Raw genomic sequence first — 16,446 nt, forward strand, 5'->3', positions numbered from 1 at the left:
CCCCATTCATCTGCTTAGCACTCTGCAGGCCCTTTCAGTCTGATGACTAGCGTTCATCAGCTGTGGGATATTTTATTGCCGAGTGTTTCAGTAGTTTCTGCCTCTTCATTCTCTTTGTTCTTTCTTTCTAGAACTCCTTTTAGTGGAACTTGTTCTCTTGGTCTTTTGGATTAATTCAGCACCTTGAAAAAGGACTTTCACTACTTACATTTTGATCTTAAAGTTTCTAATTAAGTTTTTCTTTCCAGCTTATCTCTTTAACTCAGGCAAAAGACCTTGCACAAAACATCTCTTGGTGGGAACGGAAACTACCCCTCTCAAGCAATAAGGACTGTCCTGAGCCAGCAAGACCTACCTGTGTGGTTGATCCCAAGACAACGATCCACCTGACCTTTACTGCCCACCTGCATATACGCACTGACCTTTGTCGCACATTTTCCTATATACACCTGGAAGTATTTTCAGCACTTTGGAGGCAGTCTTTAAAACATCAGCCTGCTGTCTCCTGGTGTGGGCTTTCTGAAATATATTTTCTTTCTTATTTCCTTACCACTTGTCTCTCTGCCTTTGGTGAGTGGCTGAGCCTGGACTGTTGGAACCTTCAGAGCCCCAGACTCCCTATTACAGCCCTCTGCCCCCAGGTACAACCTTTTAAAAATCTTTTTTTGATTTCTGTTTTCTACTTCTTTGATTTTGCTTTCCTTCCTGGGAAAATACTCCGAGCCTTTTTTTCTTAATATATCTGTTGACTTTTAAATTTAATATCAGGTGCTCTTCTTAATTTTAACAAGAGCTTTTTCTTTTTCTTTTTTTTTTTTTTTAAGATTTTATTTATTTATTTGATAGCTCATAAGTAGGCAGAGGCAGGCAGAGAGAGAGAGGAGGAAGCAGCTCCCCATTGAGCAGAGAGCCCGATGTGGGGCTCGATCCCAGGACCCCTGGGATCATGACCTGAGCCAAAGGCAGAGGCTTTAACCCCCTGACCCACCCAGGTGCTTCCAAGAGTTTTTTTTTATTATTTTTAATCCTGTATGGTGCCCCAGTTTTGTTTCATCAATTTAATCGCCTCTCCTATCTTTTGGAAGATGAGTCACATGTATTTAAAGTATTCTTTATATTTCCTGCATCGACTGTTTCCATCGAGTTCCCCCCACTTCAGTTTTCATCTCTGTCTTTCATTGTGATGGGTTTTTTTGTCAAATGTCTGGTGATCCAGAACTTCATATTCTCTCTGGATTTTTGATTCTGATTTTTCTGTTTCTAGTCCCCGCCGCCTCCATCAATAAATTCCCCACACTGGTGTGAGATTTAACAGTATGAGGGGTGGCTATTCTGCATACAAATCTGGATGGCTCTTTAGAGAGTTGGGTAATATCTAAACCACTTAGCACTTAGTATGGCATAGAGGGCAGTGCCAGTGAGCTCTTGCCTTTGCTTCCTCTCAGAGCTGCTCTAACACCGCAGATTTGATGGCTTAGCACCACAGAAATTGATTATCCTACAGTTAAAAGAGGCCAGAAGTTTCCTGGGCTGAAATCAGGCATCAGCAGAGTTTTGCCCCTTCCAGAGAAGAACCTGTTCTTGCCTCTTCAGTTGCTGGGCCTGCTGCATTCTGTGGCCTGGGTCCAGACTTCCAGGCCAGCATGTTACAGCTCTGCTCTGTCCTCACATTGCCCTCTCGGAGTGTCAGATCTGCCTTTCTTCCAGGGATACTTGTGGTGGCATTTAGGGACCAGCTGAATCCCATACTGCTCTCTCATCCCCAGATCCTTAATTCAGTCATATTGACAAAGATCTTTTCTCAAGAAAGGTAGGTTTTGCTGGTTCCAGGGTTTAGGGCCTGATGCCTCTGGGGTCATCTGTCAGCCTGCTTTCAGGTAGAGTTCTCCAGTGCTTCTGTGCTTTCGCAGATGCTATTTTAATTGCCTGTAGTTTCCTCTCTTGTGTCCTTTGCCAAAAATCTGTGGATCCACTCAGTTCTTAGTTAAATAAATCAGTTCTTAGTCAGCCTTCCTTGACCTTCTTACAGAAGACCTCATTTGCCTGTTTCCTTAATACAGCCTATCTCCTTATCCAGTAGTTTTTGTCATCTCAGTACTTGGTCCTGGGAGCTTTTTGAGGCCTATGGACACATTTCCAGAGTGGAAAGCATTGGGTATGGAGCTGAGTAGGCATTCATTCACTAACTAGTTGTTGAGGAGATTCAGCATTTATTAAGGGCCAGTTAAATACTAGGACCTGTCGTGTTAATTAACAAAATAAAATATGCACATGTGCCAGAATTTCTCCAGGGCAAATTTTTTTTAGGAGGCGTTTGCTAGTTCGTAGGAATTTACATCCTTAGCTTTGCTGGATGCTGCCAAATTGCTCTCCAAAGTGGCTGCATTTCCCCCAACAAAGCCAAGAGCACTCTTGTTTCCTATATCCTTGCCAATACTTGTGATGTTTTTTCTTTCCTTTTTTTTTTTTTTAAATTTTATTTATTTATTTGACAGAGATCGAGCACAAGTAGACAGAGTGGCAGGCAGAGGGAAGAGGGAGAAGCAGGCTCTCCACTGAGCAGGGAGCCTGATGTGGGGCTCGATCCCAGGACCCTGGGATTATGTGACCTGAGCTGGAGGCAGCCGCCCAATCAACTGAGTCACCCAGGTGCCCCTTTTTTTCTAATAAAAAATTTTGATGGGGGAAATTATAATGTTTTCATTTGTGTTTAATAGTGAGACAATTTCATAGTTAATGGGCGATTAGGTTTTTTTCCCATGGACATATGTAGCCTATTTTTTCTACTGAGTTGTATTTTATTTATAGAAATTCAACAAATATTCTGGATATGAATTATATATGTATGTTGTCATCCCTATTTATGTATGAGGAAACTGGCATATGAAATAGCAGGTAAATTTGTAAGATTTCCCCCCACCTGGATGGATAGATGGATAAATGGATGAATGAATGAATGAATGAATGAATGAATTTGTTTAGAAGACTCTAAACAAATGAGAAAGAATGGGGGGTTTAGACCCAGGGTTATCTGGTTTTAAGGCCTACTCCTTTTTTTTTTTTAAAAGTATATTTGGCTGCCTTGACAGGGAATAAGGAAGTTAATTGAGTAGTGATATGCTAAATTTTGTCAAAATACTTAACTGTTAAGTCCAGTTACAGACCCTGTGAGTTTGGGCTGATGTTAAATTACTTTTTTTAAGCCTGTAATGACTGCAAACCTTCCTGCTTCACAAGCAATTTAGAAAATCGTTGAGGGGCGCCTGGGTGGCTCAAATGGTTGTCTGCCTTTGGCTCAGGTCATGATCTCCAGGTCCTGGGATCCAGCCCCAGGATAGGCCCCCAGCTCAGCAGGGGAGTCTACTTCTCTCTCTCCCCCAGCCTCTCACCCTGCTTGTACTCTCTCTGTCTCTGTTTCTCTCTCTCTGTCAAATGAATGAATAAAAATCTTTAAAAAAAAAAAAATACTGAGATTAGTGGATAAAAGTGTTGTATACACAGTGAAATACTGTTTATAAATCTTAGTAATTACTCTTCTTGACCAGTACCATTATGAGAGAAGAAGCTCAATATGTGCCTTCAAAGTTTTGGATGTACCTTTTTTTTTTCTTAATAGACTTTATTTATTTTTTTAAAGATTTTATTTATTTATTTGATAGAGATCACAAGTGGGCAGAGAGGCAGGCAGAGAGAGAGAGAGGAGGAAGCAGGCTCCCTGCTGAGCAGAGAGCCCGATGCGGGACTCGATCCCAGGACCCTGAGATCATGACCTGAGCCGAAGGCAGTGGCTTAACCCACTGAGCCACCCAGGCGCCCAATAGACTTTATTTTTTAGAGAAGTTCCAAGTTTAAAGCAAAATTGAGCAGAAGGCATGGAGATTCCTATATACCTCTGACCTAATGTATGCACAGTCTCCCCATTATCAATAATCCCACACCAGAATGGTACATATATTACAGTCAGTGCACGTATATTGATAACACTATTATCACTTGGAGTCCTTATTTTACCTGAGGGCTCACTCTGTGTGTTGTACATTCCGTGGGTTTGGACAAATATGTAATGACGGTTTTACCACCCCCAAAATCCTCTGTACTCTGCCTGTTATCCCATTTTCCTTCTTAATCCTTGGCAATCTTTTACTGTCCTCAATAGCTTTTCCTTTTCCAGAATGTTACAGAGTTGGAATAAAAAAGTATATGTACCCTTTTCATGTTGACTTCATTCCTTTAGTAATGCGCATTTAAGTTTCCTCCATGTCTTTCGTGGCTTGATAGCACATTTCTTTTTGTGCTGAATAATATTACATTGTCTGGATAGACCACAGTTTATGCATTCATCTATTGAAGGCCATCTTAGTTACTTCCAAGTTTTGGCAATTATGAATAAAGCCAATATAAATATTTTTATGTAGTTTTTTTTTTTTTAATTAATCATAAGCTTTTAGCTCATTTGGGTAAATACCAGGGGGACTCAGTTCATCCAGGAGGCTGGATCATAATGTAAAGAATAGGTTTAGTTTTCTAGGAAACTGTCAAACTTGTTTTCTAAATATTTTATTTATTTATTTGACAGAGATCACAAGTAGACATAGAGGCAGGCATAGAGAGAGAGAGAGGAGGAAGCAGGCTCCCTGCCGAGCAGAGAGCCCAATGCGGGACTCGATCCCAGGACCCTGAGATCAGACCTGAGCCGATGGCAGCGACTTAACCCACTGAGCCACCCAGGTGCCCTCAAACTTGTTTTCTAAAGTGGCCTTGTAGTTTGCATTCCTACCAGCAATTAATGAGTTCCTCTTGTGCTGTATTCTTGCCAGTATTTGGTGGTACCAGTATTTTCAGATTTTGGCTATTCTAATAGGTGTGTAGGGATACATAATAAGATTTTTTTTGATGAAAGGTTAATGATAAAATGTCATTTGCTAGTGTGATAGATGATGTTTTAAAAAAAAGCAGAAATTTTTCTGTGAGTTTTTGGAAGTAAAAGTATCTCCAGGAAAAGGTTGATACTTGGCTCTAATGGATTAGACTACAAGTAGTAATGTTTGTCTTTTTTTGTTTTGACAGGTAGTGAATCAAAGGCGTGTATTTTGAAGGTACTGGCACCTCCTACCATTGTCAGCTGGTAAAAAGTTAATTTTGTTAACTACAGAATACTCCTATTAAGCATAAACTGTGTTAAGTTAAAACCAAGTGTGTCTAAACTGTCAAATTTTTTTTAAATTCTTCCCACTTTGTGATTATAGAATTATGAAAGTTAGGAGAAGGTAGCTTTTGTACTAATTTTAATTGAATACAAATGCATTGGAACATTAAGCCATGTTATTCAGCAATATCACTGATACTTTCTCAAAATTTTAAGTATCTTGAGCGTTTCTGAACTCAGTAATCGATTTTGTGAAGTTTAGCACTAATTAGAGTGGTATTACCATTTCAGAATGTGCTGGTCATTTTAAATTTGTGTTAGTGTTATTTGAAATTCCTAACTGAACATCTTAACCAAGTTCTAGGTTCCAGGCCTGCGAAACAGCAGTGGGGTTTTTGTTAACCTACAGCAAGTTCTGCATATTACTCATGGTGTGGTGGGCAAGAATAGGGCAGGTTATATTCTTTCCAGAACTGTTACAGGAAATAATCCATGTTGATAAAATGCTTTGAGACTATAAAAACAAGCAATAAGCATTTTTATCAATTAGAATCCTGAGTGTTGATGTTTATCTTTTGTTTCATTTCAGAATTTTTGTCCCTTCCCCCCATCTTTGCCCACATTGGTCAAATTGAGTAATCTTTGTTTTCTATGGATTTTAAAAAGAATGCAAGTAAATATTATATTTATTATTAAAAACTAAACAGTTTAGGAGTCTGTAAGTAAAAGGGTAACTTCTCTGTTCCCATGATGATTCTATGAGGGGACCAGCCCTTACCAGTTTGGAGTTTGTCTTTCTAGTCCTTTTTATGTGCAAATCTGAGGTGATTCATCTTGTAAAGAGAATATTCCTTGTCTGTTGATGTGCCTTCACTTTATTTTAGACATTTCTTTGCCTACATTTTCCTGAATTGTATATTTAGCCACATGAAGCGCGCTTTGAAGTCACTAAGTGAATACACTGGAATACAGTAGATTCTCTACAAATTTCTTTTGGAGCTTAGTGGGTTTTGGAAACGCCAGACTTGGAATTTCTAGCTAAGAATGGCCCAGCAGAATTTAGGTTTACAAAGTAATTGAAATTGCAAAGGTAATTTACCGTGTAGAGGCACCTGGCTGGCTTAGTTGGTAGAGCGTGTGACTCTCAATCTCAGGTTTGTGAGTTCAAGCTCCACATTGGGCATGGAGCCTACCTAAAAAAAAAAAAAAATACTGTATATCAAATAATGGGTATTAAATAGGCATTTATATAGATGATTGCAGTCAGTTTTTTCTTTCATAGAGGCTCGGCTGGATTAGGGTAGACGGGGAAGTGGTTTTGGAGTTTTAGTACATCTACTTAGGGGACAAGGAAGTGGTGAGTGGTTCCTCGGGAAAAAGTGCTATGGCAAAGTGACAGAAGTAACTTTATCTCTCATTAGTTTGCCTAGATTTGATCAGGTACCCCAAAAAGGGAAAGGACATTTGTCGCTGTATACAGATTAATATATTGGGAAGTAAAGGGAATGTTACAGACGGTTTGAGGAACTCGGTGTCTTGTATTCTAAAACTTAGAACTGCATGGTGTTCCATGTGGGGAACTGTGCATATTCAGAAGGCCTGTGACTTCAGAAATGATGGAAAAATTGAACTGATGTGCATGTGAACATGTCCTTTTGTGATGGTCATAGTGTAGTATTTTGGGCTTCTTAAAAAATCTAGAGAAGCAGATTTTGATTACAAAGTTTTGTTTGAACGCTGTTGGCATTAATCAACTGTAAAAGGGTCTGTAGAATTTGAAGAAGGACATTAACAAATAAAGATGTACATGAACGAATGTAAACCCATTACCATAGGTATTGTTTAGTGTCTTAACTGTTAGAGATGCACAGTAAGTCATTATTCTTATTTTTTTCTTGGTGTTCAGTTATATTGGTTTAAAGTGTATTCTGTTCATGATTCTGGTAGTTTATATTTAAATATTAACTGGAGTGGACAAGTTCTGATGGCCTTTAGGACTTCACTCACCTTTATCCAGTGTTACACATTTAGGTGGTAGCAGAAAGGGTTATCGGTGCACATACCCATGCAGTAGAGAGAAATTATTCAGAATATTGTTCATTCCCATGTGAAAGTGATCTAGATTTGAAGTTTGGAAGGAGATGGGGACAGCAGCAGGTTTGCTGGTTTTTTTTTTTTTTTTGGCTTAACTCAAAACGATTTCCTAGAGTAAGGTCAGGTAGTTCTCATAGCTGTTGAAGCTGGAAGATTTCCTTTTTCTTGTGTCTTCTATTTTTAAAACACAATCTAGGTTTTTGAACATTTACAGAAAAGCTGCAAGAGGCCAGAAAGCTGGGCGCAGTGGAGACTGGAGGAGAGACGGGAAGACCGTGTCTTCATAGCTCTTGTTCCGGAAAAGCTATATTAGCAGTAAAATAGTTTATGGGAACAAGAAAATTTCTGTAAAGAGTTAAGGAAAAATAGAATAAGATTATATGAATAAAGTGAAAAACAGTAAAAGACTAAGTATTCACTAAGAAAGTATTGCATGTTTAAACCTTATTCTTAACTATTTGAGGTTTAGATAATATAGATAATGAAGTTGGTTGTGATGCAGGTTATTTATCCTGTAATTACATGTTTCTACAATGTACTTAACAGTTCTTGTGTTTTATATTATTATCTTAAGTTCTTTTTTTTTTTTAAACAGGGGAGAGAGAAAGGTGAGGGAGGGGCAGAAGAGGAGAGCGAGAATCTTAAGCAAGCTCATGCCCAGCCTGATGCATGAGCTTGATCTCACAACCCTGAGATTATGATACCTGAGATTATGAGATTGAGCTGAAATCAAGACGTGGAAGCTTAACTGACAGAGCCATCTGGGCCTCACCTTACTTTGTTCTTAACAGTATGCCAAGATAGAGAGAAAGGGCTTTTGGGCTGAGGAGGGTTGAGGAAAAAATAAGGAAATAGCTAAGGAATCTTACTGAACAATTTTTAAATTCTTTAAATTAAGTATAGGTATAGATTGGATAGATTTAGATGGTATAGACTAAAATTATCCTGAAAATCTTAATTTTGACATGTTAATCCCTTTACATTCTCAAAGACTGAATTTACCTGAACTATCTCCTCAAAAGTTTTCTTTATTTTGCTTATTTTAAGCATGTTACTTTTGCTGACGTATTTCATATGTTTGCAATTATTTAACCTCTGGCCTTTGAATTTTCTTTAATTTCATTTTCTGTTTTTATTTTTTATTTTTTTAAAGATTTTATTTATTTATTTGACAGAGAGAGATTACAAGTAGGCAGAGAGGCAGGCAGAGAGAGAGGAGGAAGCAGGCTCCCTGCTGAGCAGAGATCCCGATGCGGGACTCGATCCCAGGACCCTGAGATCGTGACCTGAGCCGAAGGCAGCGGCTTAACCCACTGAGCCACCCAGGCGCCCCTCATTTTCTGTTTTTAAAGTAGGGAAGAAAATAGTTAAGTTCAAAAGTGAAGTTGTTAATTGAGCCTTCGACCAATCTACTCTCCTAGGTTTAGTTTCATGTAATACTAAATAAAGTACTTACCTGGATTGAGTTGAAGTTACTAATAAGACCTTCAAGTACCAACCATCTAGGCTGATGTCATTATATAATCTAATAGTTCATGTTCTGAAATATTTATATAGGTGGCTCTCATGAACATTTTGGAGATAATTGGAATAAGTAAGGAATTAGTACTACAGAGGGTTAAATGGTCCTATTCAGTATTGTTATAATAAAGTTAGGGCATTTACTTCTTGGCTGGATAGGACACACTGATGAATTTGTCAAAATAGTGCTATGAAGTAGGGTTCCTAAGGTTTAGTTTTTCTGCCCAACCATTTGAATAGTATAATGATGACTGAACGTACCATTCCCCTCATTTCCCTTCAATGGATTCACCTTAAACAAAATTGTAGGATAAAAAGCTGCACTTCTATATAGAGGATTCCATGTCACTTCTTTTGGATATAATAATAAGGGGAGTTACGTGGTTTGGAAAGTGAGTAGAAAGAATAGTAATAGGTTTTGCCTTAGATGAGGAAGGTGAAGCAACTTGATTCAGAGAGCCCATGCACGCGGTGTGAGTTTTCTGGGTGGGGGGTGTTTGGGGATCTACCGCATGATAGGATTGATGAATGGACAACAGAACCACTTCTGACTCCCCTGTGTGTTGCTGGGTCTTGGCATGAGGTTATTAGCAGTAGATGAGACTGTAAAAACCCTGAGAGTTAGGGAAGTCTTTTGAGGATCAACTCTTTTTTTAAGGGTATGGAGGTCTGGTAAATTGAGTTGGTTAAACAGAGTTGGTCCTAAATTACATCACACATGCATTCTTTACCTTTAGGTGTGGGGTAGGATCCACAAAGTGGGATCCAGTAGTTCTGTGTCATAAAATCCCAGGATATTTAAACTTTAGTATGGAGTACTAGCTGTGAGAAAAAAAGTATTCTTCATAAATGTTTTCTTAAACAAAAATAAATTTGTCATCATCTAACTGAAGCTCATGGAGAGGAAATCCTCAAAGTTGACTAGTGAACTAGAGATGCTAAATGGAATCACACCAATTCCAAATGCAAGATGTGCTAAGTATCCTTATTCTCTTTACTTATTATTATTCTATAAGGAATTTTATGGGTGGATCTATGATTTTGGGTTCTTCTAACCTTTAGAATATTAAATGCCTGAAACCTGAAACGGTAATGGCAGCCCGCAGCTGAGGCTGGAGTGCTTCCTGTGAAGCAAACACACCACCTTTCTTCACACCTGCTAGCTGCTGAGTACTCCTTGTGGTCTTTACACTCTTCACATTTACAGGTGAGGACATTGAGGCTTAGAAAATCAGTTGACCTAAGGTGACATTTAGTAAGTAGTAGAACTAAGTGTCAGACTCCATCTGTTTGGCTCCATGGCCTAAGGTCTCAGTGAGCATACATTTGACTTAAGTATCTTCAGAATCAGTGAGGGTATAAATAAATAATCACGATGAAAGAAAAATACTGGTATTGGTATACATAGTTTGGCATAAGTGAATTTAAAGTGCTACCAACACATGCATTGTATTTTGTAGTTTATGTAGAGTGTGTTCACCTACTTTCTTTGTTCCCAAAGGGAGTTTTGTGAGGCTTACTATTACCATCTCCCCAGTTCTACAGTGAACTTGAAGCTCTGGAATGTTAAGGGAATTGTCCCTGTTACATAATGAGTAAGTGGGGAGGCCAGCCTCAAACCAAGAGCTTATTGTCTAAAAGGAACAAGTCTATTGAACGTTTTTATATGCAAACTAGTATTGCAGGTGATAGATTGTACCTTCAGTAGATTATATAAAGTATGTAAATTAAACTCTATAAGTAAAATTGCTTTGAAATTACGCATAAACAGAACTTTGTACTAAACCAACTATACTAATAACTAGCACTTATATTGCCTTTGCATTTTCCAGAGTCCTTTATTTTTTGCTGCATTCCATTTTATCTTTACTTTAAATTGCAGATTAGATAAATGATGACAGACATGGGAAAATAAGGCACAGAAAAGTTACTTCATAAACAAAAGATCAAAATTAACTAGTGGTAGAATCCAGGCTGTAATTTGTTTGCCTATTCCATGAGATGGTTAATTGTGGGGTGACAGGTTTGCCTAAAACTTTCCTGGTTTTAGTACTGAAAGTCCTGTGTTTTGGGAAACCCCAAAGTCTGGGGCAACCCAGAGTGGTTGTCATCCTAATTAATTGTCACACTTCATGGTAGACTGGGGATGGGATTAGGGTTGCCAGATAAAACAGAAGGCATTCAGTTAAATCTGAATTTCAGATAAAAACCAAATAATTTTTTTACTACATGTTACAGATACTGCCTGGGACATATGTACACTAAAATCTGTTGATTGTTTATCTGAAATTCAAGTTTAACTAGGTATCTTCTGTTTTTATTTGTTAAGCCTGACTGCCCCAAATAAGAGTGAAGGGACATTCTGGTGTATAAAAAGATTGAGCTGCTTTTTTGTGTAGACCTTATGCTTTATACATTTATCTGCATAAATAAGTGTACCATCTAGCAGTACTTGGCTCTTGTTCTTACATGGCTAGAGATGCAAGAGGTCAGGATGAATATATGAAAACATACCTTGCTCAGTGCATTAAAACGTGTGTGGGTCTCTATGTGTTGGTTGGCTTGAAGTAGTTCTGAACTTGACAGGAAATTTAACCCAGGTATTAGCCCATTCTGTCTTTGCTGGATCAGTCCATCAAACACTGGCATATTCTCACAGACCATCCATATTGTCTTTCGACTGTATGTTAAAAAGTATTTTTGCGGGGCGCCTGGGTGGCTCAGTGGGTTAAGCCGCTGCCTTCGGCTCAGGTCATGATCTCCGGGTCCTGGGATCGAGTCCCGCATCGGGCTCTCTGCTCAGCAGGGAGCCTGCTTCTGCCACTCTCTCTGCCTGCTTCTCTGCCTACTTGTGATCTCTGTCAAATAAATAAATAAAATCTTTAAAAAAAAAAAAAGTATTTTTGCTGTTGTTAAGATAGTGTATTCACATGATTCAAAATGAATTGATTGGAAAATGTTAGGATTTTGGAAATGGACCTTAGAAATCTTCCTGTTGTTTGTTTGTTTTAAAGCATGGCAATTCTTGCACTACCTACCTCCCCCTGCCCCCACCAAAGGGGAAGAGTGTGTTGTATAGAAGACAGGGCTAGAACTGGGTTCCTCTATTCATTTACTTCTTCAATATTTGATGATTGCCAGTACTCCAAGATTGATTTGGGAGTGCTTGGCATCAGTAAAGTTTAGTCTTAAAATAGGTTTACTTGAATTCCAGCATCATTAATGGTAAGAAAATTAACAATTTATTGACTTAGACAAGGTCTCATAGTAACTGGCGGCAGAGCCAAGACTAGTATATGTGTTTATTTACGCATGTGTTTTTGTGTGTGCATGTTTCAAACCCCTTTTCTGAAAAAGGAGGGAGGGAAACAAGCCATAAGTGACTCCTAAGGATACAGAACAAACAGGGTTATTGGAGGGATGTAGGTGGGAGATGGCCTAGGTGGGTGATGGGCATTGAGGACATTGGTTGTGATGAGTGCTGGCTGTTTGTTGTATGTAAGTGATGAATCACTGTATTCTACTCCAGAAACCAATATTGCGCTGTATGGTAACAAACAAAATTAAAAAAAAAAAAAATTTAGGATCTCCCCCCCCCCCAAGCCTGTTTTGTATCAAGCTGAGAAACATACAAATTCCCTTGCTTAATTTCTGTTTCCTATTTGATATCATTTAACACTCAACAGTTTTTAATTTTTTTTTAATTTTCTTTTTTTTTTTTAAAGATTTGTTTTAAAGATTGATTTATTTATCAGAGAGAGAGAGAGAATGAGCAGGGGTAGTGGCAGGCAGAGGGGGAGGGAGAAGCAGACTCCCCGTGGAGCAGGGAGCCTGATGTAGGCGCTAGATTCTAGGACCCTCAGATTCTAGGACCTGAGCTGAAGGTAGCTGCTTAACCGACTGAACACCCAGACATCTTCTCTAAAAGATGTCCTACTCCAGTCTGCCTTTGCTACCAGTTCCTCCATCATTACAACCTGGACCTCTCCGTGAACAGTAACTGTGTGCCGCCTTCTGCATACCAGCTTCAAGCATTCTTCTCAAACCATTACCTCCTGTGGTTCCATTTTACTCACTCTTAGTACCTCAACATCTGCAGTTCTGTCACCACACATGATCTGATTGCATCATTGATCCTATCTCCTTTTCACAAACCTTTCCTTCCTTACGGGGCGGGCCGTCCTTTCCTCAACTTAAATCTCCCTGATTAGTCATGGAAATAGTCTTCATTCCCTTGTTTTCCTCCCCTTCCCCATGTTTCGTTCGGTACTTGCCTGGTAAAACCCTCTCCTTGGTTAATACCTGCTTCTCTGCCTGGTTCCCTTTTGTGCTCCATCAGTTGAACTTGGCTGGGAAGCACACAACCAGATCTTTAATTTCCCTTTACATCTAGGACTCCACCTTCAGGTGGGCCTTAGGAGCTGTCAAGTGATTCTACGGTCTCCTTCCCTGTTTTCCTGTTCTCCTAGATGACTGTTCAATACTTTCTTTCTACTTAATTTTCTAATACCTTCCTTTCTTTCTCTCTCAGTCAGCGATTTTTCTTCCTATTACCCTGAGAAAATAGAAGCACTCAGAAAAAAATCTTCTAATGGCTCTTGGTACCACCCACATGCATCTGTGTCCCTGTTCCTGTGCACAGCCATTCTCTTCACTTGGGTGCTGCGTGTCACCCTCTCTTCTGTATAATCTTTTTCTTTCCTCTACTGGGTTATAGCCATCAGTATGTAGACAAGCTGTAACTATCCCCCCGCCCCCAAAAAAGATTTTATTTATTTATTTATTTGACAGAGTGTGGGGGAGCACAAGCAGGGGAAACAAGAGAGGGAGAGGGAGAAGCAGACTTCCCACTGAGCAGGGAGCCGGATGCAGGGCTTGATCCCATCACCCTGGGATCATGACCCGAGCTGAAGGCAGACTTCACTGACTGAGCCACACAGGTGCCCCACTGTCTCTTATCTTGAAAACCAAAGAATCTGCTTTGTCCTGTCCTAGTATCCATTTCTCTGTTACTCTGTAGAGTGCTCTTCTCCTTTCCTAAGCACCTTCCAGTTGGGCTTTGATCCTTATCATAGCTATTTTCGAGGTCAGCAGTGACCCTCACACTTTTTTTTTTATTGTATTAAAGTACATGTAACAGAATTTACCAGTGTAACCATCTTTAAGTGTACAGTTCATGGCATTAAGTAGACATTGTTGTGGACCATCACCATTATCCATCTGCAGAACTTTCTTGCTCTTCCAAACTCTATACACATTAAACACATCTTGCCAGCCCTCCTTCCCCTCAGTCCCTGGCAATCCAGTCCAGTTTCTTTATGCATCTCCTATAAGTGGAATTATGTATTATTTGTCCTTTTGTGTCTGCTTTATTTCATTTAGTGTGATGTTTTCAAGATTCATACATGTTGTAGCATGTATCAGAACTATCAGAACTTCATTCCTTTTTAAGGTTAAGTAATAGTCCATTGTGTGGCTTTGTCAACATTTTGTTCACGTGTTCACCCACCAGTGGACATTTGGGTTGCTTCCACCTTTTGGCTGTTGTGAATAACTTCGCTATGAAGCTGGGTGTACGAATACCTATTTGAGCCGCTGCTTTTAATTCCTTTGGAAATAACACCCAGAAGTGCATTTGCTGGATCATACGGTAATTCCGTTTTTAATTTTTAATTTTTTGATGAACTGCTGTATTGTTTTCAGTAGCTGCTGCACCATGCCACATTGCGAACAGCAGAATTTTAAGTGTTCTAGTTTCTCTACCTCTGCATCCTTGCCAGGACTGTTATTTTGTTTGTTTTTAACAGACTCTTTTTTTTTTTTAAAGGTTTTATTTATTTATTTGTCAGAGAGAGAGGGAGAGAGAGCGTGAGCACAGGCAGACAGAGGCAGAGGGAGAAGCAGGCTCCCTGCCGAGCAAGGAGCCCGATGTGGGACTCGATCCCAGAACACTGGGATCATGACCTGAGCCGAAGGCAGCTGCTTAACCAACTGAGCCACCCAGGCGTCCCTGTTTGTTTGTTTTTGATAGTAGCCATCCTGATGAGGGTGTAGTCTCCTCTACTGAGGCTTTGATTCACATTTTAGACCTCATCTTTGCTGACTTGTTAGGTAATGTGTACAGCTGATCAGTGTCCTCCTCCTTTTACTCTACTACCTGTCTGGTTTTCTTGTGGACACTGACCCTTTTTGTCATGCCCCAGGCCTCTCAATTTTGATCTGCCTCAGAACCTGCTCTTTGTACTTCTCACTCCCTTAGGCATGCCAGCCACTCTCATGGCCAAAAATACCATCACTGTCTGAGTTGCTTTCAACAAAACTGAACTGTGCTTCGCTCAGACCTGTTCCTCCTGCAGTTTTCCTTTCGTTAGTTAGTGATGCAGCTCAGTGGTGTTTCATTATCTCAGGCCAAACACCTTGACACCCTCCTTTCTTTCTTACTCTTCCTAGGGCTGTACCTTCAGTACAGAGTCAGATTAGGGTCCCTTCTCACTGCTTCATCTTCATTCTGGTCTACATCTTGGTCATCTCACATCTGTTCCCTGCAAAGGCTCCCAGTTGATCTCCTTGGTCCTGCAGCAGCCAGAGTTGGCCTTTTGATGGTAACAGGTGATTTCACTCAGGTCAATACAGTCTCGTAGTGGTCCCAGGCCCTTTGGGATCTGGCCCCACTCTTCTACAATGCCCTCTTTGTCCTCCTCGTCGTCCTCTTTCCCTGTCTCCCATCCTTCCTGGGCTCAGCCTGGAATTTCCCTTCTCCCAGATACCCATGTAACTCTTTCTCCTTGTCTGCTTCTAACACCTGTTAAGTATTTTTTCCCTGAATCTTGTTTTCCTTTTGATTTTCACTTTGTTTCGCCAGACAAATGTTAACTCTTCAAAATTTATGTAAAAGAATAAATCTGTAAGAATTGATAAGAAAATTTTGAAGAACGTGTAGTAGGAGTCTTACGAGATACTAAAAATAGAAGTTCTCAAACAGTGTACATAAAATTTACATGGTTGCTGTTTAAAAAATTAGTCTGCTATTTAGAGTTTTTCAATTTATAGGTATTGGGGAGGAAAGAAGGAGGGGACAGGATGTTTGAAGAGGCTTCTATTTAAATACTCGCAAAGGTAATGCTGGTTTGATTGGTCTTGTGGATCACAGTTGAGAAGCACTGCTGTCAATCTTTGGAGGCACGGCAAAGCAGTAGACAGGTCCAACCAAGGAACAGAATCGTGTCTAGAAACAGATCCAGTTCTGAACAAGGACTTATTGTTGAAGATGACATTTTGGTTAATCGAGAAAAGGGTGGTTTATTTAATAAGCAGTTCAGGTAGTTCATCTGGAAGAAAAAGCTTTCTTCCTTAGACAGTATAGAAAAATAAATTCCATAGTGATTAAAGATCTAAATGATGCAAATACTAGAAAAAATACAGGAGACCATTAGTATAACCCTGGTATGGATGAGGCCGTCTTAATATGAACTGTAAACCTAGAAGTCGCGAAGGAAGTGATGAACAGATTTAATTGTTCAGGTTTGCTTTCTGAAAGCTGATACTGTAAGATGGGCAACATAATAGAGCACCGTGATTATTTCTTAGTTCTGTAGATTTTCCACAACCGCTTCAGCTAATAGGATGCAGTTGGCCAGAGGTTTGTTCTGTACTCTGTTTTAGAAAAGGGTGAAGTCTTCTCAGAG

The 16,446-nt window shown here is 39.6% G+C and overlaps 1 protein-coding gene across 3 annotated transcripts in view; it reads left to right on the forward strand.

The window, feature by feature from the left end:
• The window catches only part of ACSL3 (acyl-CoA synthetase long chain family member 3), a 68,729-nt gene that overhangs the window by 18,375 nt on the left and 33,908 nt on the right, over positions 1-16,446 (forward strand). The window contains exon 2 of one of the 3 annotated variants that reach the window (XM_044241694.1): positions 5,068-5,125. The exons of 1 other annotated variant lie outside the window; for it this stretch is intronic. The gene's annotated coding sequence lies outside the window, so the exon portion shown is untranslated. The remainder of the gene's footprint in view (positions 1-5,067; positions 5,126-16,446) is intronic. One more of the 3 variants, XM_044241695.1, reaches the window with a different exon arrangement.

The sequence above is a fragment of the Neovison vison genome, chromosome 3, assembly GCF_020171115.1.
Source record: "Neovison vison isolate M4711 chromosome 3, ASM_NN_V1, whole genome shotgun sequence".
Classification (NCBI taxonomy): Eukaryota; Metazoa; Chordata; class Mammalia; order Carnivora; family Mustelidae; genus Neogale; species Neogale vison.